The 27,160-nt window shown below is 39.4% G+C and overlaps 1 protein-coding gene across 4 annotated transcripts in view; it reads right to left on the bottom strand.

Annotated features, from left to right (window-relative positions):
• Window positions 1–27,160, bottom strand: part of LOC124140113 (protein MCM10 homolog) — a 94,507-nt gene that overhangs the window by 1,524 nt on the left and 65,823 nt on the right. The window lies entirely within an intron of this gene.

Raw genomic sequence — 27,160 nt, 5'->3', positions numbered from 1 at the left:
CTGTACATATTGATTTAAATTTTCAAACAATATACATATTGCCTGAAAAATGAGACTGGATTTTAAACAGATTGACTGCAATGAATAAGACTCCTTAACATAATCTCCTCTCCTCAATTTAGTTTGAATATACTTTCATCTCACAAAGATCAAAGTAACTTTTCTAAGTAAGCAGTTTACACAATATATTTAAATCATTATGATGTTAACAAATGTCATCACATCACTATTTATCTTGGTTTTCTTAAAAAATAAACAGTAAAACAGATTAGAAGCCAAATTTTGCAGAGTGATAGTGGTGGTGAATTTACTGCATGTGTTATCACAGAGCTCAAGTTTCTATGGCCTGACCTGATGGTCCATCTACACCTAAAGTTCAGTTGAATGTTTAAACTGTGATGTAAAGGACATGCTTGTTGCAATGATTCAACAGACTGATTTAGGAGACCTCGCTTTGTACAATTCCCAAAAAAACAGCAGCCACTATTCTGGTTTTCAAACAATCACAGTACAAGCCTTCTTGTACTGAAGCCAGAGTTGGACTTTGTTCCAGTTCCCTAGCTACCAACAGAACTTCTCAAGAGAATGGTGTCTGACACCATCTTATTGCAACATACTCTCTCACAAGCCAGACAAGTGAAATCGACACATGTGAAATACCAGTTTGACCTGTGCAACTATGCATGTTTGGAGAACAAATAAATTCATCATAATTACTTACAGAAGTTACTTTGACCTTCGTAAGATCAAAATAGATCCTAAATAAAATGAGATTAAATTAAGGAGTCTAAATTCATTTTAGTCAATCTGTCTAAAATCCAGTCTCATTTTTCAGTCAGTATGTATATTGACTGAAAATTTGAGTTAATATGTACATCGCTCAAGTGAATCAGTCATTATACTGAGTAGATGTTGATGCACCACACCAAATTGTCAGCAATAGTTTTGGATGAATGTCCACCTGTTTCATATTACAATTGTAACCAAAGTGTTACAAATAAAGCACAAAGCATTTTTATTCCTCTTCTGATCTGGAAATTTGGCAAATAGCCTTCTTCAAGCATTCTTGACCTTTAATATTTTTCATTTTACAATAAGAGTAAAATATTTAGCTATTAGGGTAATAAACCCCACAAATTCCTGAAGTTTACGGAAAACACAAGGAACACTGCAGAAAACATAAATGAAATAATATAAAAGAGTGAGCCTTACAGTGAGAGGCAACATCTTACACAGTATCAACGTACAAGGATATAATGTAAGACGAGTTCTATGGATGAACAACTTCTTTATTACAATTGGTGCGACGTTTCGGTGTAGGTCCTAACACCTTTATCAAGCAAGTGATGGATAGGGCTTACTTACTTACTTACTTACTTTGGAGATTTAACGTGCGCTTTCCGACTGATGCGTATTTCGCACACAGGCCCGGCCAGGCCATTTAATGTGTTTCCGAAAGGGGCGAAAGTGGTCTGTGCAACCCAAGAGGGGGGTTTTAGGGGTTGCTTATATAGAATTTGGGAATTTTGAGATTTGGAATAGATGCCTATGGGATTGGGGAGGAGAACTAAGGGAGCTGGGTATGGTGGATGTTTGTTTATGTGATTTTGATTTGGTAGGTTATTGTGTTTTTAGATGCGTTTTATTAGTTCCGTTTTTATTAAGAATACGCCTAAGGCCTTGAAGTTTTCTAGTTTATTTTGTGGGTTTAGTATTGCTTCTAGAGTTAGAGCCTTGTTTAGATTGAGGGTGGTTTGTAATGCGGTTCGATGTGTTAGGTAGTGTGTGCAGTGGATGAGTGCGTGTTCTGGGGTTTCTGGTTGTTTGCAGTGTGGGCAGTTACCTGTAGTGTGTTTTTTAATTTTTTTTAGGTGGTTATTTAGGTTGGTGTGTCCTGTTTGGAGTTTAGTGATTACTCTGTCGATTTTTTTCGATGGATGGAGAATTTTGGGTTTGGTTAGTGGTTTGCTGAGCACTTTTTTGATTTGGCTATTTGAGTTTAGATATAGGTTATGCCATTTTTTGGTGATTTTTTGCTTGTTTACACTTTTAATTTCTGATTTTGAGATGGGCAAGTTTAAGCTTATTTCTGGGATTTTGAGGGATAGTTTAGCTGCTTTATCGGCATTTTCATTACCGTATATTCCTACCTGGGCGGGTATCCACAAGAAGGTTATTTGTTTGCCTGCCTTAGTTAGGTCGTTGGAGCTTTTAAGTATTTGATTTATTAATTTAGGTCGGTTTTTGGTAATTTTGTTTTGGAGGGCTTGCAGTCCACTTAGGGAATCGGTAAGTATTAGGATTTTTTTGTGTTTTTTTTATTCTTGATTATGGAGGGCTGAGGCCATGCCCATTAGTTCTGCCGTGAATATTGATTGGTTGTTTGGGAGTCGGAAGGATTGTGTGGTTTTAGTTGGTTGTGTGGTATGGACTCCGAAACCTGTGTGTTTGGAGGTTGGATCTGAGGATCCGTCCGTGTAAATGTGACACCAATTTGGCCAATTTTCGTGTATGTATGCTAGTGTGGTAGTTTTAGCTATGTTTGGGTCGGTTTGTTTATTTATTTGGCTAGCTAGTGTTGTGTCTATTTTGGGTATTTTAAGTTTAGGGGTGAAGATATTTGATTGTTTGCAGTTTTGTTTAAGATTTTTAATTTGGTGTTCATTTAGGTAGTTTGTTATTCTTTGGGATATTGGGGTAAGTAAGGGGTGTTTACGAGCTAGAGCTTGGTATTTAGGGCTGATGTTTTGGTTTATTAAGTTTTGGATGAGAGGGTTTGATTGGGACGCGGCCCAGAAATTTAAGCTTAGCTGTTCCCTGCATAGACTTAGTGGCATTTCTCCTGTTAAGGCCTGAAGTGAGGTGTAGGAGGTGCCATGTTGGGTGCATGTAATTAGTTTGAGAGCCTGATATTGTATTGAGTCAAGTTTTTTAGATAGAGAGTTGTTTAGGGTGTTGTATATGGCGCAGCCATAGTCTAGTTTTGATCTAATTAGTGATATGTAGAGAGAGAGGAGGGTGTCTTTGGATGCTCCCCAGTTAGAGCCAGTTAGGCATCTTAGGGTGTTTAGGTCTTTACTGCATTTAGTTGTTAGGTTTTGGATGTGAGCATCCCAGGTGAGATGTTCATCGAAAATAAGTCCTAAGAATTTGGTTTGTTTTTGAAATTTGATTGTTTGATTGTTTAGCTGGAGGATTGGGGAGGCGGGTTTCATGTTTTTATGTTTGAATACTATTCCTGTTGTTTTTTCTGAGTTAAGGGAGAAGCCCCATTTGTCAGCCCATTGTTATATTTTATTAAGAGATTTTTGGAGTAAATTTTGGACCATGTTCATGCTTTTAGTGCGGATCCAGATGGCTCCATCATCCGCGAATTTTGATGTGTTTACTTTAGGGGATAGGCCCTCGAATAGATCGTTTATCATTATATTGAAGAGGGTGGGGCTGAGGATACTGCCCTGTGGAGTACCATTTTCTAGGGGACATTGGTCCGATAGAGTTTGGTCTATACCCACGGTTATTGGATAGGGCTACTTACTTACTTACTTACTTTGGAGATTTAACGTGCGCTTTCCGACTGATGCGTATTTCGCACACGGGCCCGGCCAGGCCATTTAATGTGTTTCCGAAAGGGGCGAAGGTGGTCTGTGCAACCCAAGAGGGGGGTTTTAGGGGTTGCTTATATAGAATTTGGGAATTTTGAGATTTGGAATAGATGCCGATGGGATTGGGGAGGAGAACTAAGGGAGCTGGGTATGGTGGATGTTTGTTTGTTTATGTGATTTTGATTTGGTAGGTTATTGTGTTTTTAGATGCGTTTTATTAGTTCCGTTTTTATTAAGAATACGCCTAAGGCCTTGAAGTTTTCTAGTTTATTTTGTGGGTTTAGTATTGCTTCTAGAGTTAGAGCCTTGTTTAGATTGAGGGTGGTTTGTAATGCGGTTCGATGTGTTAGGTAGTGTGTGCAGTGGATGAGTGCGTGTTCTGGGGTTTCTGGTTGTTTGCAGTGTGGGCAGTTACCTGTAGTGTGTTTTTTAAATTTTTTTAGGTGGTTATTTAGGTTGGTGTGTCCTGTTTGGAGTTTAGTGATTACTCTGTCGATTTTTTTCGATGGATGGAGAATTTTGGGTTTGGTTAGTGGTTTGCTGAGCACTTTTTTGATTTGGCTATTTGAGTTTAGATATAGGTTATGCCATTTTTTGGTGATTTTTTGCTTGTTTACACTTTTAATTTCTGATTTTGAGATGGGTAAGTTTAAGCTTATTTCTGGGATTTTGAGGGATAGTTTAGCTGCTTTATCGGCGTTTTCGTTACCGTATATTCCTACCTGGGCGGGTATCCACAAGAAGGTTATTCGTTTGCCTGCCTTAGTTAGGTCGTTGGAGCTTTTAAGTATTTGATTTATTAATTTAGGTCGGTTTTTGGTATTTTTGTTTTGGAGTGCTTGCAGTCCACTTAGGGAGTCGGTAAGTATTAGGATATTTTTGTGTTTTTTGGATTCTTGATTATGGAGGGCTGAGGCCATGCCCATTAGTTCTGCCGTGAATATTGATTGGTTGTTTGGGAGTCGGAAGGATCGTGTGGTTTTAGTTGGTTGTGTGGTATGGACTCCGAAACCTGTGTGTTTGGAGGTCGGATCTGAGGATCCGTCCGTGTAAATGTGACACCAATTTGGCCAATTTTCGTGTATGTATGCTAGTGTGGTAGTTTTAGCTATGTTTGGGTCGGTTTGTTTATTTATTTGGCTAGCTAGTGTTGTGTCTATTTTTGGTATTTTAAGTTTAGGGGTGAAGATATTTGATTGTTTGCAGTTTTGTTTAAGATTTTTAATTTGGTGTTCATTTAGGTAGTTTGTTATTCTTTGGGATATTGGGGTAAGTAAGGGGTGTTTGCGAGCTAGAGCTTGGTTTTTGGGGCTGATGTTTTGGTTTATTAAGTTTTGGATGAGAGGGTTTGATTGGGACGCGGCTAAACAACAGGGCTAAACAACATAGGTATATATACACTTATTGACATCTAAGTTGTTACAGTGACTAGTTGATGGGCACAGAGAGGTGATTATGCTAATTGGAAGCCAGTGGATGACTGATGAACACAGAGTATACTAGCAGAGTAGACAAGCTAACTGATGGAGATGATGGAAGCCACTGTATTAATTGGATGGACAAAGGGATTGAGCAATTAGGTGATGGTAAGCAGGCGGGATGTAATAGCCTTGGTCTCTGTTCATTGCTGGCTGGATCCTTTTGATGTGGATGGCTTCTAGGAGTTTCCTGATTTTGTAGTCTGATTGGTTGTTGGCCAGGATCTTGATGTTGTTCCACTGGATGTTCCACGCCAATGGCAAGCCCCCTACATCTAAGAAAGAAGACCCAGCTGGAGCCGTATATCACATACAATGTGACTGTGGCGACTCCTATGTAGGAGAAACATCCAGGCCCCTACCCATTAGAATAAAAGAACACAAGACCTCAGTACAAAAAAATGACTCAAAATCAGCCATCTCCGACCAAACCCAAACCCAACCCGATCACAACATCCAGTGGAACAACATCAAGATCCTGGCCAACAACCAATCAGACTACAAAATCAGGAAACTCCTAGAAGCCATCCACATCAAAAGGATCCAGCCAGCAATGAACAGAGACCAAGGCTATTACATCCCGCCTGCTTACCATCACCTAATTGCTCAATCCCTTTGTCCATCCAATTAATACAGTGGCTTCCATCATCTCCATCAGTTAGCTTGTTTACTCTGCTAGTATACTCTGTGTTCATCAGTCATCCACTGGCTTCCAATTAGCTTAATCACCTCTCTGTGCCCATCAACTAGTCACTGTAACAACTTAGATGTCAATAAGTGTATATATACCTATGTTGTTTAGCCCTATCCATCACTTGCTTGATAAAGGTGTTAGGATCTACACCGAAACGTTGCACCAATTGTAATAAAGAAGTTGTTCATCCATAGAACTCGTCTTACTTTATCACTCCAACTTCTAAATGCCACTCAAAGAAGTTAAGGATATAATGTTCTGCTACTCCGGGCTACATGTCACTAGGACTAGACCATACATAGCTTTTAAGATCATAAATGACTTCTCGAGATAAAATGCAAACAAAATAGTTGCCATGGGAACCACCTTAATCATCCAAAACGACATCAAACACAAAGCAGAGATGCCAATAGCTTTGTAGCTTACCTTGACACTTATTGTCATTGAGTATATTGAGATATTCTATTTGTGGATTGGGTTGTTGTTGATTGAGTGAGTGAGTGATTACCACAATATTCCAACTATTCCACAGCAGCGTGTACATGTTACAGTCGATGTCTATAATCAGGCAATATGTATATTGACTGATTCACTGAGGCTCTGTACATATTGATTTAAATTTTCAAACAATATACATATTGCCTGAAAAATGAGACTGGATTTTAAACAGATTGACTGCAATGAATAAGACTCCTTAACATAATCTCCTCTCCTCAATTTAGTTTGAATATACTTTCATCTCACAAAGATCAAAGTAACTTTTCTAAGTAAGCAGTTTACACAATATATTTAAATCATTATGATGTTAACAAATGTCATCACATCACTATTTATCTTGGTTTTCTTAAAAAATAAACAGTAAAACAGATTAGAAGCCAAATTTTGCAGAGTGATAGTGGTGGTGAATTTACTGCATGTGTTATCACAGAGCTCAAGTTTCTATGGCCTGACCTGATGGTCCATCTACACCTAAAGTTCAGTTGAATGTTTAAACTGTGATGTAAAGGACATGCTTGTTGCAATGATTCAACAGACTGATTTAGGAGACCTCGCTTTGTACAATTCCCAAAAAAACAGCAGCCACTATTCTGGTTTTCAAACAATCACAGTACAAGCCTTCTTGTACTGAAGCCAGAGTTGGACTTTGTTCCAGTTCCCTAGCTACCAACAGAACTTCTCAAGAGAATGGTGTCTGACACCATCTTATTGCAACATACTCTCTCACAAGCCAGACAAGTGAAATCGACACATGTGAAATACCAGTTTGACCTGTGCAACTATGCATGTTTGGAGAACAAATAAATTCATCATAATTACTTACAGAAGTTACTTTGACCTTCGTAAGATCAAAATAGATCCTAAATAAAATGAGATTAAATTAAGGAGTCTAAATTCATTTTAGTCAATCTGTCTAAAATCCAGTCTCATTTTTCAGTCAGTATGTATATTGACTGAAAATTTGAGTTAATATGTACATCGCTCAAGTGAATCAGTCATTATACTGAGTAGATGTTGATGCACCACACCAAATTGTCAGCAATAGTTTTGGATGAATGTCCACCTGTTTCATATTACAATTGTAACCAAAGTGTTACAAATAAAGCACAAAGCATTTTTATTCCTCTTCTGATCTGGAAATTTGGCAAATAGCCTTCTTCAAGCATTCTTGACCTTTAATATTTTTCATTTTACAATAAGAGTAAAATATTTAGCTATTAGGGTAATAAACCCCACAAATTCCTGAAGTTTACGGAAAACACAAGGAACACTGCAGAAAACATAAATGAAATAATATAAAAGAGTGAGCCTTACAGTGAGAGGCAACATCTTACACAGTATCAACGTACAAGGATATAATGTTCTGCTACTCCGGGCTACATGTCACTAGGACTAGACCATACATAGCTTTTAAGATCATAAATGACTTCTCGAGATAAAATGCAAACAAAATAGTTGCCATGGGAACCACCTTAATCATCTAAAACGACATCAAACACAAAGCAGAGATGCCAATAGCTTTGTAGCTTACCTTGACACTTATTGTCATTGAGTATATTGAGATATTCTATTTGTGGATTGGGTAGTTGTTGTTGGTTTGTTGTTTAACGCCGCACTCAGCAATATTCCAGCTGTATGACGGTGGTCTGTTAATAATCGAGTCTGGACCAGACAATCCAGTGATTGATATCATGAGCATCGATCCACGCAATTGGGATTGATGACATGCATCATCCAAGTCAGAGAGCCTGACCACCCGATCCTGTTAGTCGCCTTTTAGACAAGCATAGTCACCTTTTACGGCAAGCATGGGTTGCTGAAGGCCTATTCTGCCCCGGAATTTGTGGATTGGGTGTCAGATAGGTGAGGATGTTTTAACTCAATATAATCTGACTACATACTTGGTTGGACTGAAGTACTATTGTAAACCAGTATTATAGGTTGATGCTCACAATGTCAATCATTGGTTTGCCAACCCATGTACACCAGAATGCACAAATTGATGACTATGTATGTTACCAAAACATAGGGAATTGTTTTTAAAAGGATTAAAAGGAACATGTTTCAACATTGTATAAAATAGATTTGTTATACCCATAACAACCAGGACCTAATACGCATACCCAGTGATGTGAGGTGAAATGGGGTTTAACGTCACATCCAAGATTATTGCACTTGAATAGTCAGGCAGGGTAAAAACAAGTACCATCTTTTAACATCTTTTGGTATGAGGCTGCCGGGGATCAAACCACTGACCTTCTGCTCTCCAGTGGGGCACTCTACCACCAGACCACAGAGGCAGTCACATACCTAATGAACCTACAAATCTCCCTATGAGGTAACCCAATCAAGGTTTAATGGTCACCCATTCCAAATTTAAGAGTCCCCTCCTAAATCCAGGCATGGGGTTCTGCGGGATAATAACGCCCTTGATTCAAGGTACAAGTCAAATGGATGACATATACCTAAGCTGTTTTACAACACTAGTAAAAAAACAAAAATCAATAGGTGTCTTTTAACTGAATTTGTGCACTAGACTGGATCAGTTACCTTTTATACACTTCTGTTTCCTTGACAAATTATCTTTGACTTCAGTGGTTTGGCATTCAATGGAGACCAAACCTACTGCACACAAACAAGCACCTCGCCTGGTGGCCTGTTCCCGTCTGTCAATATCATATATTGACTCAGCATATAATGGGAATGAGAGTGAATGGCAAATACTTGCCTCGTTTGAATTTTATAGTCCGACAATGGCTGTGCCCAATTGGAATCTCCTTTTAATATGGCCGTTACTTCCCACGCAAGCTTCAGGCCAGGAAAGGAAAGATTTGGTTTCACATGCCCATATCAACATAAAAGTCATGTTGCCATACTCTGAACACCAGTTTTACCATTTCACCAAACAAATGGGAGAAAATGTGTAACAATGTTTGTCAGCTGTAACCTTGAGATGCCTGGCCTCATTCCAGCAATTACTAGAATCTTTGTTTTCTCTCCTTTTAGCTTGTGTGGAGATGCACTTAGCTGAATGTGACTTTGAAGGTGGATCTCGGGCAGAAAAAATGTGAATGAGGGGCAAAAAGGAAAGGATGGATTGAACATATGTGAAATGGAGAGACATTGAACAGTGAGCAGGAAAGGAGAGAGAAAAACTGGTGCAGTTAGGCCCTGTAGTTCACCTAGATTTTTTGATTTTTCTTCAATAAAGATTTCTTTGACAATTTTATGTAAAAGACAAATTTAAACAAGAAAACATCTTCTGTTTCTTGTCTGTTTTTCAATTTCAACAGTGATGCAAATTATATTTTTGTGACATTTTTGCAGGGGGTGTTTACTATTTACGATATTTATTTTACATTAGTCGAGAAAAGATACGAGGCCCATGATACAATACATCGATTTACAATCCCTATATCGCGATACATGATGCATTTCATAACATTTTTGTTTGTTGTTCAACGCTGCACTCAGCAATTTTCCAGCTAATGAATGCAATCTGTAAAGAATGGAGTCTTGACCAGACAATCCAGTGATTGATATCATGAGCATAGATAAAACACTAGGGATATGATAACATGCATCAACCAGGTCAGCAAGCCTGAATACCCCATCCCATCACCTCTTACAACAAGCATGGGTTGCTGAAGACCCTGTAACGTCATGGGAACATTTCATTACATGTTATATTGGAGTAAATGCATGTGAATAATAACAGAAACTGTCCAACCACCAGCTTATGCACATTCTCTAGTATTTCATGGTTTGACATAAACAGCATAACATCCAGTGCCCTCTAGCCAATATGTTTCTGCCCTACAATATCCCATCTTTGATCCGTAAAATTAAATAACAATTGCCTCAGGGTTGTGATTCACCTGCCAAAAGAAAGAACTTGTGAAATAAAATGTATTGTTACATCTCCATATAAAAAAAATATGTTTCTTAAGTTTGATTTATGATGTTTTTTAGATGCTGAGAAATGTAATGACAGAAAAAAACAAATTTATAAAAAAGTGCTATCATATGTAATCACATCCTTAACATGATGGTTCCTGCAGTTGTCACAGATTGACCACAACCAGCACCCACTTGTCAGACACATGACAAAGATTTGCACAAACCACACACTGACTATGTCTGCAGAAATTACTGATGACTGGATAAGAACATCATTTTCAGAAAGTGCCAATATCAGAAATACCTCAGGTCTCAGCAAACCATTGTTCACGTAAAAGGGCGACTATGCTTGGCGTAAGAGGCGACAAACAGGATCAGGTGGTCAAGCTGATGCATGTTATTGTATTCAAATTGCGAAGATCGATGTTCATGATGTCAACCACTCGATTTTCTTGTCTAAACTTGATTATTTACAGACCACCATCATATAGCTGGAATATTTTAAACAACAGACAAACAAACAAAGAAACAAAAAACAGCATGAAGTTCATCCTAAATCCACTCCTGGACTAGGTAAACATATCCGTACTGAAATAACGACATATAAACTATACATGTGTCCAATTACCTGGAGAAAACAGGAAATGGATGAAAAGGAAAACCTTGACTTTAACCCCCGAGGTTCAAGTTTAAATTGACCGCCTTCGTGGTCTAGTACAGAGTGTGGGTTTGATCCCCAGCCGTGCATACCAAAACATTAAAAGATGGTACCTGTTGTCATCCTGTCTGGTCCTCATCATTAAGGGGCTTAAACAAGGACTGGTCAGCTCGGAGTAAGTATACTGAGTGGGGTATTGATGTTAAACTGTGGCATGATATCTCAGTGTCTCAGCACGCACACACTCATGCACGCACACACACATTGCTTTAAAAGTGAACAAATCTTTGACGGTCGTTAAAACCCTATTTCATCTCACCTAACCTAAAGTTTAAATTAACACATCTATGTAACTAGCAGATGCTACAGCATTTGTCAACTGTTTGGCACATACCTTATAAGATATGTACATCCAAAAATGGAATGGTTCCTTGTCCAGCTCTAGAAAAGCAAATTACTGCACTACATTTAGACTACTATAATACTAGCACCTTATGTCTTACGTATAAATCTAGATAAGTTTAGAACAGCCCTTTCTCGAGGCAGCTCACATGATCTATTTATTGAAACAGGCAAATGTGTAGTCATTGCAAGACAACATACACTTCGTAGGATTTGTAAAACTGATTGTATTGAAAAAAGATAACACTTTTTATGTGCATGTCCAGTGTATAAGGATGTTAGAGCAGAATATCTAAATAACTATTTATACCAGAACCGAAATGTTAACAAATTTGGTTAATTAATGACATGTGATTGTACAGAAACTATGAGAAATTTATCAGTGTTCTTTTATCATGCCATTAAACTAAGAAAACATATGAATTTGTAACATGCCCAAGACAATGTACTATTATTTGGCCTCATTAGTACCATCCATAAAGATAAAGACTGATTGAAGCCGATGGGGCTAGAGACTTTGCAATAAATAGAATGCCAGCATAACTGTGTTCAAGAGAATACAGTCTACTCCACAACACAAGGCAGGCTTCCCTTGTGCAACAGCTATTTTGTGTCTATTTTCAGCTATCTTTACTGTCATCCACCAACCTGCCTCACTATCACCAGCCTTACATCACTGAAGTAACAGATTATTTATTTTTTACAGATTCCAATCACCAACGTTGATCCCTCATTCCACCCATAACCTGATCCATGTCTTTGACCCACCGTAAATGTTCCAACGATCTGTTTCCCATGTATGGCCATTTAAAACGTCCCTCAATGGGCCTTGATAGATCGACCACTATGACTGGTCTTGGCATCCCTCATCAGAGTGCGCTGTCATCCAATATTGAAATAAATTGCAATCCAACTTGTGTAGATGAATGGCAAGGACATCTTTAAGTGACTCCGAGTGGATCAATTGAGCAGAGTCAAGGAGCTATATTGCTCGTATAGAAATATCGCAGCGTAAATGGAGGACAAAATTGATAATCAGTGCCGCGTGAACTACAGTTGTCAGGGGGGAGATATTGCAATTAGGTAGAGCACACAATTTACATGCTGACTTGAGTGACGGGTAATTCAAAACAACGTACTGTGAGAACCGATACATAACAATAACACAAACGTCAGTGATTACATTATGTGAGGTGTGCCACTAGTAGTTATATTTCTGTCTTTCAAACGTCAGTCAAGAATGTGATTTAATCCTTCAATGAAACCCCTTCAGAAATAAAATATGCATATAGAAAATATGTCAGGACAAAATTACATTTACAGTCGTTCTATTTTGAAACAAGCCATAACAGCCCAGCGCAGCAGGATTAGCCTATTAAGCTACAGATATTAGGCATGTCAACATGGCAATCACATCAACGCCGATTGTAATCTGGAGGATGCAGACAAGTCCATGAACCCAACAGTTCTTTGACAGAAGTTTCTTGTCTAAATACTTGACTCAGGCGTGGGAGGACAGACCCACAATGCACCAGTGACTTGTGACGGGGTTATGACAAACATCAATGAATAAATCAAACCCAAAGCTTCCTGCAAGGGGCAGAGTGATGTTGAAGGCCATGGGACGAAGCGGCGCTGCCGTGCTGGTACAGACGACGACAACTCACTATCATAAAACCGTCTCGTGCAGAACATGATTCCAGAAAATTACAGGAAGTCCTAAATTGGTATTGGTAAGGGGAAATTGGAGGTGATGAAAAAATATCACATAAACGATAGAAATAAACTCAATATCAAAAGCTATTCAGAAATAGACGTCAATGATGGGTAAAGATTTTTGAAAGCTGATGCTGATGCCATATTTTGCCCATATCAAATGTCACACTAAGCTGCTGCATCGGCCATGCTGTGCATTTCAATCATGAATGATTCTGAAAGAGATATATCAATCAAATACATTTGTCTTGTTGTGTCAAAAGGACTGGACACCAAGCAACATTTGGGGAAAGAGGCATGCAAATTTTGTGACCACAAAACAATGTCTATTTATGTCAATTTCAGATAATTGCTTTCACCCATAAGGTCCTGTAGCTCACCTTTTTTTCTGAACTATTGGTAACTTTACATTACAAAATCCATAATTATTGCATGACAAAGTTTGTAGTGATGCTTGCAAAAAATGTGAAAGTCAGAAATCAGTAATAAAAATGAAAATGAAAATTTATTTATGGCTGTTGAGGTATCCATGTTGAAAATTAGTGAGCAAGCTTGGATCAACATTGTAGTTGCAGCTTCATAGGCTTCATGGGGTAAGATGTCATACGTGTGAAAGTTCATAATGGACAGGAAAGATGTCAGTTTATTTCAGAATGATGAGTGAGTGAGTGAGTTTGGTTTAACACGGCTTTTATCAGTATTCCAGTTATATCATGGTGTGTCAGCTTAATGTGGGAGGAAAGCCTGAAGTAATTTTCAGAATGATGATAACACTATTTTAAGATAACAATAAATTACAGGATAATAGACTATTTCAAGATAATGTATTTCAGGACAACTATTTTAGGACGAAAGTGAAGTTCAAGATATTTAACAGAATATTTCAAGAAAGTGTATTCTAAGATAACAGTGTATTTCCAGATAACAGTGAATTTCAAGTTATTAAACAGTGTATTTCAAGAAGTTGTATTTTAAGATAACAGTGTATTTCAGAAATATAACAAGGGCAAAAAAGAGCTTGGCTAACTAATACCCCCGACCCGCCTAGTGTGTCAGTAGTTTCAAATTAAATAGCTAAAAAATAGTGCCACACGTGGCCCTGTAGCTCACCTGGAAATACCAAGTTTCAGTGAAATAACTGAAAAAGTGAAAAAGTAAGCTGAGCTTACTAATACCCCCAACTTCAACCTTTTCAGTGTCAACTCTGCTTTAGTCATGCAAGCTATTTTCACAGTGTGTAGAGGTGGCTGTAGAACCAGTCCATCACGCACTACTTGCACCGTGTGAGATGCCTGGTGGAAGTCACTCTGTTTCATTAGAAAATGAATAGGGTTAGGGTTTGAAAAAATCATAAACAAATGCAACATTAATAAAAACAATTTTTTTCTTTTGACTGCACCCCTCCATATGACACAGATTATATGTACTAAGTTTGAGATGAATCAACTGAATAGTTTACGAGAAATCGCGCAGGCAAAGTTTTCAGACAGACGGACGGAACCTTGGTATAACTATATAACAATGTATTTAATGATAACAGTGAATTTCAAGATATTAAACAGTGTATTTCAGAAAGACCTTAACAGATGGAATATTGCTGAGTTGGATGGTTTGTTGTTTAACGCCGCACTCAGCAATATTCCAGCTATATGACGACAGTCTGTAAATAATCGAATCTGGACTAGACAATCCAGTGATTGATATCATGAGCATCGATCCGCACAATTGGGATATGATGACATGCACCAACCAAGTCGGCAAGTTGACCACCCAATCCCATAAGTCGCCTACGACAAGCACAGTTGCCTTTAAGGGCAAGCATGGGTTGCTGAAGGCCTATTCTACTCCGGATCTTCATGGGTCCAGAATGATGAGATCTGATTGGTCCCCATGATCTTGATAAAATACTATGTATCGCACCTTGGAGGGAAATATATTTCTCAGAGGGAGAATATATTCCTTATACCCTGTCACGAACAAGACTGCCTGCACGTGAATTTCTGAGAGGCAGAATCAATCCCATCTAGCCCGCTTTGAAGCAAAAAGCCGCACGCTTTTTCCAAGGCAATGGAAGTCACGTGACATAGCACAAGTTAACCTCCACTCAACCGAACAGCTGTTTTCTATCAATTTTGAATTTGTTTTAATTCTTTTACAATGTCACATTTAAACATGTCTGTAAGATAAATTTGTTGTAGCAGGATCACTCGGGGTACATGGGGTTTTATGCGTCCTGCGTTTTATACCACGGAGGTTTTATATGTAATTCTAAATGCCACTAAGAAAACAACGTTTGACATTACAAATGTCAACTGAATGGAAAATCAATGAATATACTGAAGGACAAAAAAAATGTAACAATTTATGAACTAAGCAAAGAGCAAGTGATGTCAGTTGCGTTAGAACCTATATAATGACCCCCTTTCTTTTCTGACAGTGAGCATGGTAAATATATCATATAAATTCTCATAGTGAAATCAATGGTTAACGTTTCTTGTAGAAAATAGTATCAGGCCAATTCTCCTTTTTATCTCCATGTAATTACAAGCTTTCCTGCATCTTTGCTCTTCAAAGCTAAATGTTTAATATAGCAGTAGTGTTCCCTGTCTTGAGGCACTCTTTGTTCACCTTACTTCCCACTTTCACCATACCTTTCAAAGCATATTTCGCAACTTTACCAAGTTGAATACAGTGACATTAAACATTGTCTTCACTTCTCAACAGCCAAATGTTGACTTAGTCACTTCAAAGGCGCTCGAGAAAATCAGATAACAACAAAATACTGGAAAATTCCCATCATTGTATTGATAATTATCTGCTACATCCCTGGTCCATCAAAAGCCAGCCGTGAGCCGTTGAGATCATTTGTAACAGTAGGATATTGTTAAAGATGAGATAAAGTCTACAAGACATGGTGCTTTAAGGCAGAGATTTATTAGTGATATTCAATATTTGACGTGGGTGGGAGGCAGAATCATTACGGAGCTACTGGAATCTAATACCCCTCTCAACTAGCGTGCTTTTATGACAAGATTGTCAATGCAGCGGCTATGTAATATACAATACCTTTACCAGAAACCAATAGGGCATTATCAGGACGTCCCTGTCAATGTTCAACTCCCATGTGGCCTGTATGAAATGGGAGTTAATTCTGCGGTGAGCAACTAAAGGTTTTATGAGAGGGTTGTCAGTTACAGTTTAACACACATTCATTGTTCTCAACTAATTGTTGTTTCAGATGGCTAAGGTTAAAATGGCTTCTTGATGACTGGTGTGTATGTTGACTCTGAATACACTCCCTGTAAAGCAACTTGAAAATATGTCTTAAAAAGCGTCTTTTAAGTTTATTCTGGTGGGGGGAAATGGGGCATGAGGTTTCAATCAATTTCTGCTTATTTACTCAGGCCAAAAAATATGCTTTTTAAATTTGTTTAAATGTCTAAATGTAATATGAGATCAATGTATATGTGTTTCAAAATAGAGCTGCAAACATAATGTCAAGAAATCAAAAAGTGGGAGAAATCTTGATTCAAACAATTGGAATTTCGATCACAGTTTCTTTCTTCATAACAATCTGTTAGCCTGAACATCATAGGAGAACAAAAGAGTAAACAACTGGTGAAGTCACTGATTTGCCAACTTTGTCAACCCAGATAGCAAGGTTGGACAAGGACATTAAAATATTAAGGCTTGAAATATTATCCCAATTCCTTTAGTTCTTAGTCTCTGACAAAACAATTCCTGGCATACAGTAAATACAAATGGAACTGTCTGGTAATGTTTTACTACAAATTTCTCATTTTCATTGATCAAGATTGTCATCTACTGTTTCTTCACATGAAGTGATACAATGTAGTTTCAACTGCACACAACAAATGAAATATCATTTTTCTTGAAACCTGTACCCAAGCTGCACATTAAACTCAAGTGCATACTATACTCAACATTACAGAACATGTTCCAACTCCACTTCACGTTTCAACTGTACAAAGAACTATTTATGAAAGATGAACATGTTTACATTTTAGAAGTAATATCAATTTGTTCACTGTGTTACAACTTCCCTAATATTGCTGATATGAATGCTTGCAACATACAGCTTTGGTGATTGTATGTCATTTGGAGCCACAGTCAACAATATTTCAGCTGTATCAAGGTAGCCTGTTTTTTATTTGTTAGTTTGTTGTTTAATGCCGCACTCTGCAATATTCCAGCTGTATGACGGCAGTCTGTAAATAATCAAGTCTAGACAAGACGGATCCTCCTGTTAATCCATACTTACGACTAGCGTGTGCTGGAGACCTATTGTAATAACGCTATCACTCTCGTCCTACATTGTGGCCATCGGATCCTCCTGTTAATCTATACTTACAAATAGCGTGTGCTGGAGACCTATTGTAATAACACTATCACTCTCGTCCTACATTGTGGCCATCGGATCCTCCTGTTAATCTATACTTGCGACTAGCGTGTGCTGGAGACCTATTGTAATAACACTATCACTCTCGTCCTACATTGTGGCCATCAGATCCTCCTGTTAATCTATACTTACGACTAGCGTGTGCTGGAGACCTATTGTAATAACACTATCACTCTCATGGGTGGATACAGAGGAGGGGTGCGGGGGTGCGCACCCCCCATTTTTATTTCGAAAAAAATCTTTATTTCTGCATAAATTACCACCAAAGACAATAAATAGATCTTAATTGTGCACCCCCCTTTTCAAAAAAGCTGTATCCGCCCATGACTCTCCTCCTACATTGTGGCCATCAGATCCTCATGTTCGTCTATTCTTTTGTGCCCTGGAATCTCCACATAGTAAACACAAATGGAACTGTTTACATGGCCATGTGGAGATACTTGAAATCAGATTCATTGCAGCAATATGAAAATTTCAGCTCCTTAGAAGTTGTGGCTTAAGGGAGTGACCATTTGATATTCTGTAGTGGGGCCTGGAATTTTTAGCGAAACTAATAAATTGCCCCAGAAAATTCTTTAAAAAAAAATAATTTAGCTTCAGAATGATGCAAAAGAAAATTGTCTCCCGACAAAAATTACATTGTTTTAAGGAGTTTTTCTTTTAAAAACACTTCAGGCTAATAGTTTAAAAAAAATATTTGGTTTTATAGGTGAAGCTGAAGAAATATCTTATCTCCAGACAAACCATTTGAAGAAGGCAACAACAAGGTAAACACGGGGCTTATTTGTCGCTCACAGACTTCCAACAACCACAACATGTAGCCAATAAACAACCATGCGGTCTGGCATTTCAAATATCAAATTGGTTTTACAGGTAAACAACACCATCCCTATGTTGTGTTGATCAGACATTACGATGGATTGTAAATGTCACAGACTAAATATTACCAGTCTGACCGACTAGTTTTAATATCACCACAAACTTGCTGAAAGCAGCATTGTATTTCATTATTAAGTATGTATACATCAACTTCTATTTTGACTTAAATGCTACCTTACCAAGAGACTTGATAGATGTGATAGAGTTAAATTATATTGAAAGATATGAGAGCTATGAGCGTCAAGGGTTGAAATATGGGAGTTCTGATCGTCTAAGTCAGATATTGGGGCCACATGTGCAATATCAGGCCGAACAGATCTGTTCGATGCATAAATCTGTCTACTGGATACAGAAATTGTTTGTGGTCTGATTTCAAACTACTGTCATCTTCACTTTGAAACTGTAAGGCGCAGCGAGGTGAAATGGGGGTTTAACGTCACGTCCAATATTATTGCACTACAGCAACGTATGTACGTACGTATGTGTGTGTCTACTTGTACTTGTCAGGATTAATGCCGATTTTATAGTGCTAGCCCACTCTGATTCCATGCCACAGTTTAACATCAATACCCCACTCAAACATAGTATACTGACCAGTTCTTGTTTTAGCCCCATATTGCTGAGCTCCAGGCAGGGTGACAACAAGTACCATCTTTTAACGAGAAACTGTTAGGAAAATGCAAATATTCATTGATTGCAGGTGCTTATGGATAGCCACAAATAGCTTGCATAGGAATTCCTGACTTGCGAGTTATAAGGTATATCACATATAGTTTATTGTGTCTGTAGTGAGTGAGTGAGTGAGTGAGTGTGTACGTATGGTTTTACGCAGCTTTTAGCAATATTCTAGCAATATTATGGCGGGGGACACCAGAAATGGGCTTCACACATTGTACCAATGTCGGGAATCAAACCCGGGTCTTCAGCGTGGCGAGTGACCACTTAAACCACTAGGCTACCCGAGGTTCGAAATCACAGTATCGATATTGAAAAATCCATTCAGGACAATTACTCGGCCATTTTTGTACAAATTCTGATGAAATTAGGTATCTTTTGCAGTGTTGGCTGAAGAGCGCGTTTTTGCGTCTTGGGCGCACAAAAATAAGTTTGAACGCACCTGCGTAACATGTGTTGGTCTCGTGGACGCAGTGACTGGGGCTATATTAATTTCATATCGAATTGACACTGTTATCGTAAATCAAAGACGTACATCTTTGCGTAAAGGTATTTGTTGCCAAACAAGACAGCGAAGCATGTTGATTAACACTTCCGTTTGCTAAACCAAACCAGTTTCATTATTCTCTCCCTTTTTATGACAAATACCCAAACCGGTTTCTTGACCTATATCTATTGTCGGTTTTGCATGTATTAATTTTCGGTATGGTCCGTAGCTTTGCTTCAGCCACATATTAAGCAAGTCGGATATAGTCATAATTAATTTAGCTTGCTGATTGCTCGAAAATATCCTGACCTTGTGTCAAACTAAAAATAGCCAGGCACATCAAGGGTATACTTCAGAACGTGGTAACAGTGACCCGCGAAATCGAGCGACCGTGTAGGATGATATGCTATGTTATCGCGGTAGTTACTTTATAATGGATCGTAGTGAGGCACGCTTACAAACTTACTAAATATGTGATTCACAAAATGTTTGTTGTTCATTGGATTGATTGATGCTGATTTTTTTACCGAGTTCGGTAAACAAAGTACCTGTCATTGGTGAATCTTACCGCAGTAAGTAAGGCTGTGTGGATTTTATGGTATATCACTTCCTGTTTTGAATTTTGCATATGACCGAGGTTTGGTCAAGGGACTTCGTTTGAACAAATGGGTTCTTTTTCTAATCAATTTTGAATGGAGGTAGGGGTAATTCCACTTCAAAAACATCCCAGGAACTGTCATAAAAAAAGTTAATGTGTGTACAAGTAGCCTTGACATACCGCAACGAGTCCTGTATTCGATCATGCGATGAAATATATCGTGCTTAGATTTGCATAAGTAAACAGCCGACTGGTTGTGTTGATTACGAGATTTATCAATACCGCAATACTGTATATGATAAAGAATGAATGCGAACACTTGAATGTACAATGATGTAAGCATTGTTTTTATTTAGCGGACTCTGAATATTTAGTTATTCTACAACAGACTTATCAAGCTGATAATAATTCAATCTCTTGTGAGTTATATTAAGAATTGCAAAACACATTTTGCCAGGACCGTTATTGGTGTAACTGACATGTTTAAACATTTATAGCACCTGAAACATGTTGACTAGATTTATCAAGGAAATGCTGGATCCTGAACATACTCTTACTAAAAAAACGTTCGATATGCCAATTATATTTTATGACTCATTGATCATTGTCACAGTTACAACATGAACTCAATACTCAGTACAGTAGCATCAGAACAGCCATTGAACTTAACTGAATCCATAACTTCAAATCATTGGTAGATCTCGGTAAAAACATTCACAAATGTCTGTCACAATGACCCCTTACCAATGGCTGACCCGATTGAGTCCTTTTCATATACGAAGTTAGATATTAACATGGATAATTTTGTGTTATAATATTCATTAATATCAAATGTCCCTTTTAAGAAATTGTTTGTCCCTTAATGTAAACCTCTTGGTTATGAGAGCAGGATGTGCCCTGATGTGAACCTTTCTCTCACTTTGCCTGTTTATTGATATTTTGCAGTTGTGAAAAGATTTCTTATTTTTCACAACCATTGTGTTCTGTTGTTAATGTTATGTTATGTTATAATGCTATAAATTGGACCCCTCCATTTTTGTTTGGGACCCCTAATTTTATGATGAAGGGGTCCAAGTGACCCCAAGAAAATTTAAGCCAGAGCAGACACTGTTTTGGTTCTTTGTTGGGTTCAACAACACAAATATTTCGAGTTTTGGCAATTTCCTTGCACTGACCATTCTCTTAAAATTCGCTGATAAGTCATGTTTGGCCTTGTAAGCTTATTCGCCCCTGAAATTACCACTACGAGAACGGAACTTTGGGCAGGCATATTTCTCCTTAGGGAGATATCATATTTTATATGAATCCTGATAAAGCAGTGTCTTGAGGTTGAGTCCTCAGTGAGTTGTCTGACCATTGGGCCTCGTACATTCTCACACATGTCAGCCATTTCTAAAAATAGTGCCACTGCACTGAAGAACACCTGGATATCTACTTTAGTCAACATTAAGATTTTAACAAAAACAGCCAATAATCACAGGTTGCTGTCAGCACTGATATTCAAATATTTTCTGCATAAATACCGAAGACAAGAAACTGACACTAAAACCCTAATGATTTGGACAAAATAGGATGACATTACATAATGGATACATGCCAAACTTCACCTTCTTCAGTCTGGCAATTTCCAAGAAGCAGGGTCAAAAGACGAAAGTCAAATCAAGGTCAGAATTCCTATTATTTAGATATGATTCCATTACATTTTAAACAAACAGACCTGTGAAGAACGGGGGTAGAATGGGTCTTCAGCAACCCATGCTTGCCATAAGAGGCAACTAACAGGATCAGGTGGTATAAATAATCGAGTCTGGATCAGACAATCCAGTGACTGACATCATGAACATCAATCTATGCAATTAGGATACGATCACATGCATTAATTGCAAGGACAGGAATGGATAAGGGTTGAGCACTACCAGTCTTGCAATAAATTGTGAAACAGTGATAATATTGTGATCTAAAAAGGGCTTTAACTTCTTGTTCAAAATTATTTTACATCAATAGCAAGGTGCATACAAGTGTGTGTGTGTGTGTGTGGCCGCTTGCACCAGTTCAGTTTTATAATGCTAGCCCAATGAGATACCATTCTGCAGTTTAATACGATACCCTACTTAGACACCTCATACTGACTCCGATCCTATCAGTTTTTGTTTTATCTCCTTAATGCCGAACACCAGGGTAACAACAAGTACCATTTTGTACCGTCTTTCTGTATGACGCGGGTAGGGGATCAAACCACAGACTTGCCAATGTCTGGGCAGATGCTCTATCCAGTACGCCACGGAGGTGATGACAGTACTGTGATATCAAACAAAGCCTACACAGTCACTTCCATTGATTGTGTTTGTTGCACCCCCACAATCATTGATTTCAGAGTTAATATTCATTTTTGTTGATTAAAAGATTAAAGTAGTATTTGTCATGTACTTGATTAAGTTGAAAACTATTGATAGTTTCAGCATCAAAACAATACGATCAGAACCATACTATTAACATTCACAGTCATTTACCCTTCACCATCATCCTGATGTAGGATTTTGTCATTATCTGGACAAATATTCAGGATGAACTACAGGGTGAGGGTGAAAACAGTGGGTCATCCTGTTACTGCAGGACACTAATGAAGAGGTGTTTGACACACTCTACACTTATGACAAGTCAAGATTAACATCTGACAGGGCAAGTATTTGGATGTCAGTTTCACAAATAGTCAAGTGTCATCATTACTCTGGGAGTTGTGAAACTGCTGTGTGGGTGATCCGTGCAGGCTACAAAGTTGGCTTAATATCATACTGCCTGACACAGCCCACCAAACTACAACAAGACTTGATTTAAGGAATTTGATTTAGCATGCACCAGGTGCATGTTGACACGAAAACCTAGTTGCACCAGACTAAACCAGGTTGCAGACTAGTCCCTTATATTTATCAATGTTGAAACAGAGATGACAGATGCATAAACTGGTCTAAATAAATACAATCTCAGCCCTCTGATGACTGTGTAATGATTTTACATAAAAACATAAAAAACATATGTTGCTAAACATAAAAATGATATATGCACATATTTTTGAAATACCCACGGTTTGATGACGTCAAGGCCAACACTAATTACAAATAACAGGGGTTAGAAGTGTCATAAGGTTCATAGAGTTTAGAGGTATTGAGTGTGTTTCAAGATCATTGTTGTGTGGAGTAGTAAGGCACAAAAAAGACTAGGCTGCACTTTTCAATAAAAGGTTGCACTGGTGCATGTTTTACACAGATAAGTCCAGCCCTGTACACTATATAGTCCAAAAACTATCCTTATTATACAACCAGAACTACTTCAGTCAACATTTGTTTTATTAAATTTCTAAGGCACACACAAGGTTATGATTACATTTCCCAAACATTTTTCTGTAATAATAAGACAACAAATAAGGGTGCGAGGTATTACCAGTATATAGGTGAATTTAGGTTCATTCTTTTATTTGATACATATTACAATATCATTTTTTATTGTTTGGTATAGGTTGATTTCTAACAGTGATTTTTATCAAGTGTTTAATGTTATACACTTGCCAAATAACCAGAGTGTGCATCCGTGATTATTGAAGGATTAAACATTATGTTTTATCAGCATCTTGTTTTGTTCCATTTATGAACTGCAATTCATACACTGGTGTTTCAAATTGCTTCTGAATTAAAAATTTAGAATATTATATAAATTTAGAATTATATAATATATTGTGATACGGCCTTGGGCATAAAAAAATATTGTGAAACACTTTAAACCTCCAATACCCATGCTAATAACAAATGAATACAGCATTAACAGTTCACTTTTACCAAAAAATAAATTTCAACCATTTCAAACACAAACCCATTGTCTACTTAATCTATAACTGCCTATGAAGACCCGGGTTAGAATAGGTCTTAAGCAACCCCCAGTTTTTGTTGGAGACGACTATGCTTGTCGTAGGAGGCGACTAAAGGGATCGGGTGGTCAGACTTGTTGACTTGGTTGATGCATGTCGTACCACAATTGCATGGATCGAAGCTCATGATATCAATCACTGGATTGTCTGGTCTTTGACTCGATTATTTACAAAAGAGCACCTTATTTCAGGTTTCTCATAATTTGGGGTCGGCGGTTATGTGAACCAATACAAAATATATGAGGTGATGTTAAACAGGAAACAAGAACATGCACAGACAAGTAACAGCTACAAAACAGCATGCATAAAGGAAGAATGGCACAGTAATCACAAACGGACATTTCCAATGTGACTGGCATGATGGTAATGTTTAAAATTTGATTAAGATTTTGGTTGGTTTTGGCCGCACTCAGCAATACTCCAGCCATATGACGGCTGTCTGTAAATAATAGAGTCTGGACCAGACAGTCCAGTGATCAATATCATCAGCATCGATCTACGCAACTGGGATCGATGACATGCATCAACCAAGTCAGCGAGCCTGACCACCCGATCCCATTAGTCGCCTAGATTGAGAAAGCCAGTGAATACGAGAAGCAAAATTTCAGCTTCAAACACCCAGAGATTTTGTAAAACTCAATAAACAGGAGTGTGTGAATGACATAGACCGGCTAAATATAACAAAATATCAAAACTACATACATAATTGATAATAATGCATATAGAAATAGATGAGTAACAGGCAAAATTGATATTTCCAATAAGTCTGCCACGGGGACCATGTTTAAAATCATATAGGGTTTTTGTGAGCAGTCTGTTAGAGACACCATTACTGGAGCCATCCTTACAGAGAATCAGCTTCATTATCAGAGGAAAAGTCGAACATGTAAATGTTAATGCAAGACAGACATAAGGCCAACGTAGATGATGTGCCATACCCTATGCTCACGAGAAATGACATTTCAGGCAAAGAAAGGCATAACATGACTTCTATGTTAAGCCACCCCCATCCCAGGCAGACTTCTATTCTGTGTCTCCCCCCTACCCAGGGCAGACTTCTTTCTGTGTCTCCCCTCTACCCCAGGCAGACTTCTAGTCTGTGTCTTCCCCCTACCCCAGGCAGACTTCTAGTCTGTGTCTCCCCTCTACCCCAGGCAGACTTCTATTCCGTGTCTCCCCTCTACCCCAGGCAGACTTCTAGTCTGTGTCTCCCACTACCCCAGGCAGACTTCTATTCTGTGTCTCCCCCTACCCCAGGCAGACTTCTATACTGTGATCCCCTCTACCCCAGGCAGACTTCTATTCTGTCTCCCCCTACCCCAGGCAGACTTCTATTCTGTGTCTCCCCCCCTACCCCAGGCAGACTTCTAGTCTGTGTCTCCCCCCTACCCCAGGCAGACTTCTATTCTGTGTCTCCCCCCTACCCCAGGCAGACTTCTATTCTGTGTCTCCCCCTACCCCAGGCAACCTTCTATTCTGTGTCTCCCCCCTACCCCAGGCAGACTTCTATTCTGTGTCTCCCCCCTACCCCAGGCATACTTCTAGTCTGTGTCTCCCCCCCATCCCAGGCAGACTTCTATTCTGTGTCTCCCCCCTAACCCAGGCAGACTTCTATTCTGTGTCTCCCCCCTACCCCAGGCAGACTTCTATACTGTGATCCCCTCTACCCCAGGCAGACTTCTATTCTGTGTCTCCCCTCTACCCCAGGCAGACTTCTAGTCTGTGTCTCCCCCTACCCCAGGCAGACTTCTATTCTGTGTCTCCCCTCTACCCCAGGCAGACTTCTATACTGTGATCCCCTCTACCCCAGGCAGACTTCTATTCTGTCTCCCCCTACCCCAGGCAGACTTCTATTCTGTGTCTCCCCTCTACCCCAGGCAGACTTCTATAATGTGATCCCCTCTACCCCAGGCAGACTATACTGTGATCCCCTCTACCCCAGGCAGACTTCTATTCTGTGTCTCCCCTCTGCCCAAGGCAGACTTCTATTCTGTGTCTCCCCTCTACCCCAGGCAGACTTCTATTCTGTGTCTCCCCTCTACCCCAGGCAGACTTCTATTCTGTGTCTCCCCTCTACCCCAGGCAGACTTCTATTCTGTGTCTCCCCCCTACCCCAGGCAGACTTCTAGTCTGTGTCTCCCCTCTACCCCAGGCAGACTTCTATTCTGTGTCTCCCCTCTACCCCAGGCAGACTTCTATTCTGTGTCTCCCCCCTACCCCAGGCAGACTTCTATTCTGTGTCTCCCCTCTACCCCTGGCAGACTTTTATTCTGTGTCTCCCCTCTACCCCAGGCAGATTTCTAGTCTGTGTCTCCCCCCTACCCCAGGCAGACTTCTATTCTATGTCTCCCCTCTGCCCAAGGCAGACTTCTAGTCTGTGTCTCCCCCCTACCCCAGGCAGACTTCTAGTCTGTGTCTCCCCTCTACCCCAGGCAGACTTCTATTCTATGTCTCCCCTCTGCCCAAGGCAGACTTCTAGTCTGTGTCTCCCCCCTACCCCAGGCAGACTTCTATTCTGTGTCTCCCCCCTACCCCAGTCAGACCTTCTATTCTGTGTCTGCCCCTACCCCAGGCAGACTTCTATTCTGTGTCTCCCCCCTAACCCAAGCAGACTTCTATTCTGTCTCCCCCCTACCCCAGGCAGACTTCTAGTCTGTGTCTCCCCCATACCCCAGGCAGACTTCTATTCTATGTCTCCCCTCTGCCCAAGGCAGACTTCTAGTCTGTGTCTCCCCCCTACCCCAGGCAGACTTCTATTCTGTGTCTCCCCCCTACCCCAGGCAGACTTCTATTCTGTGATCCCCTCTACCCCAGGCAGACTATACTGTGATCCCCTCTACCCCAGGCAGACTTCTATTCTGTGTCTCCCCTCTGCCCAAGGCAGACTTCTATTCTGTGTCTCCCCTCTACCCCAGGCAGACTTCTATTCTGTGTCTCCCCTCTACCCCAGGCAGACTTCTATTCTGTGTCTCCCCTCTACCCCAGGCAGACTTCTATTCTGTGTCTCCCCTCTACCCCAGGCAGACTTCTAGTCTGTGTCTCCCCCCTACCCCAGGCAGACTTCTATTCTGTGTCTCCCCCCTACCCCAGGCAGACTTCTATTCTGTGTCTCCCCCCTACCCCAGGCAGACTTCTATTCTGTGTCTCCCCCCTACCCCAGGCAGACTTCTATACTGTGATCCCCTCTACCCCAGGCAGACTTCTATTCTGTCTCCCCCTACCCCAGGCAGA

This window comes from Haliotis rufescens, unplaced genomic scaffold (genome assembly GCF_023055435.1).
Source record: "Haliotis rufescens isolate VD_foot unplaced genomic scaffold, xgHalRufe1.0.p SCAF_22, whole genome shotgun sequence".
Classification (NCBI taxonomy): Eukaryota; Metazoa; Mollusca; class Gastropoda; order Lepetellida; family Haliotidae; genus Haliotis; species Haliotis rufescens.
This window is presented reverse-complemented; position numbering and strand designations above follow the sequence as displayed.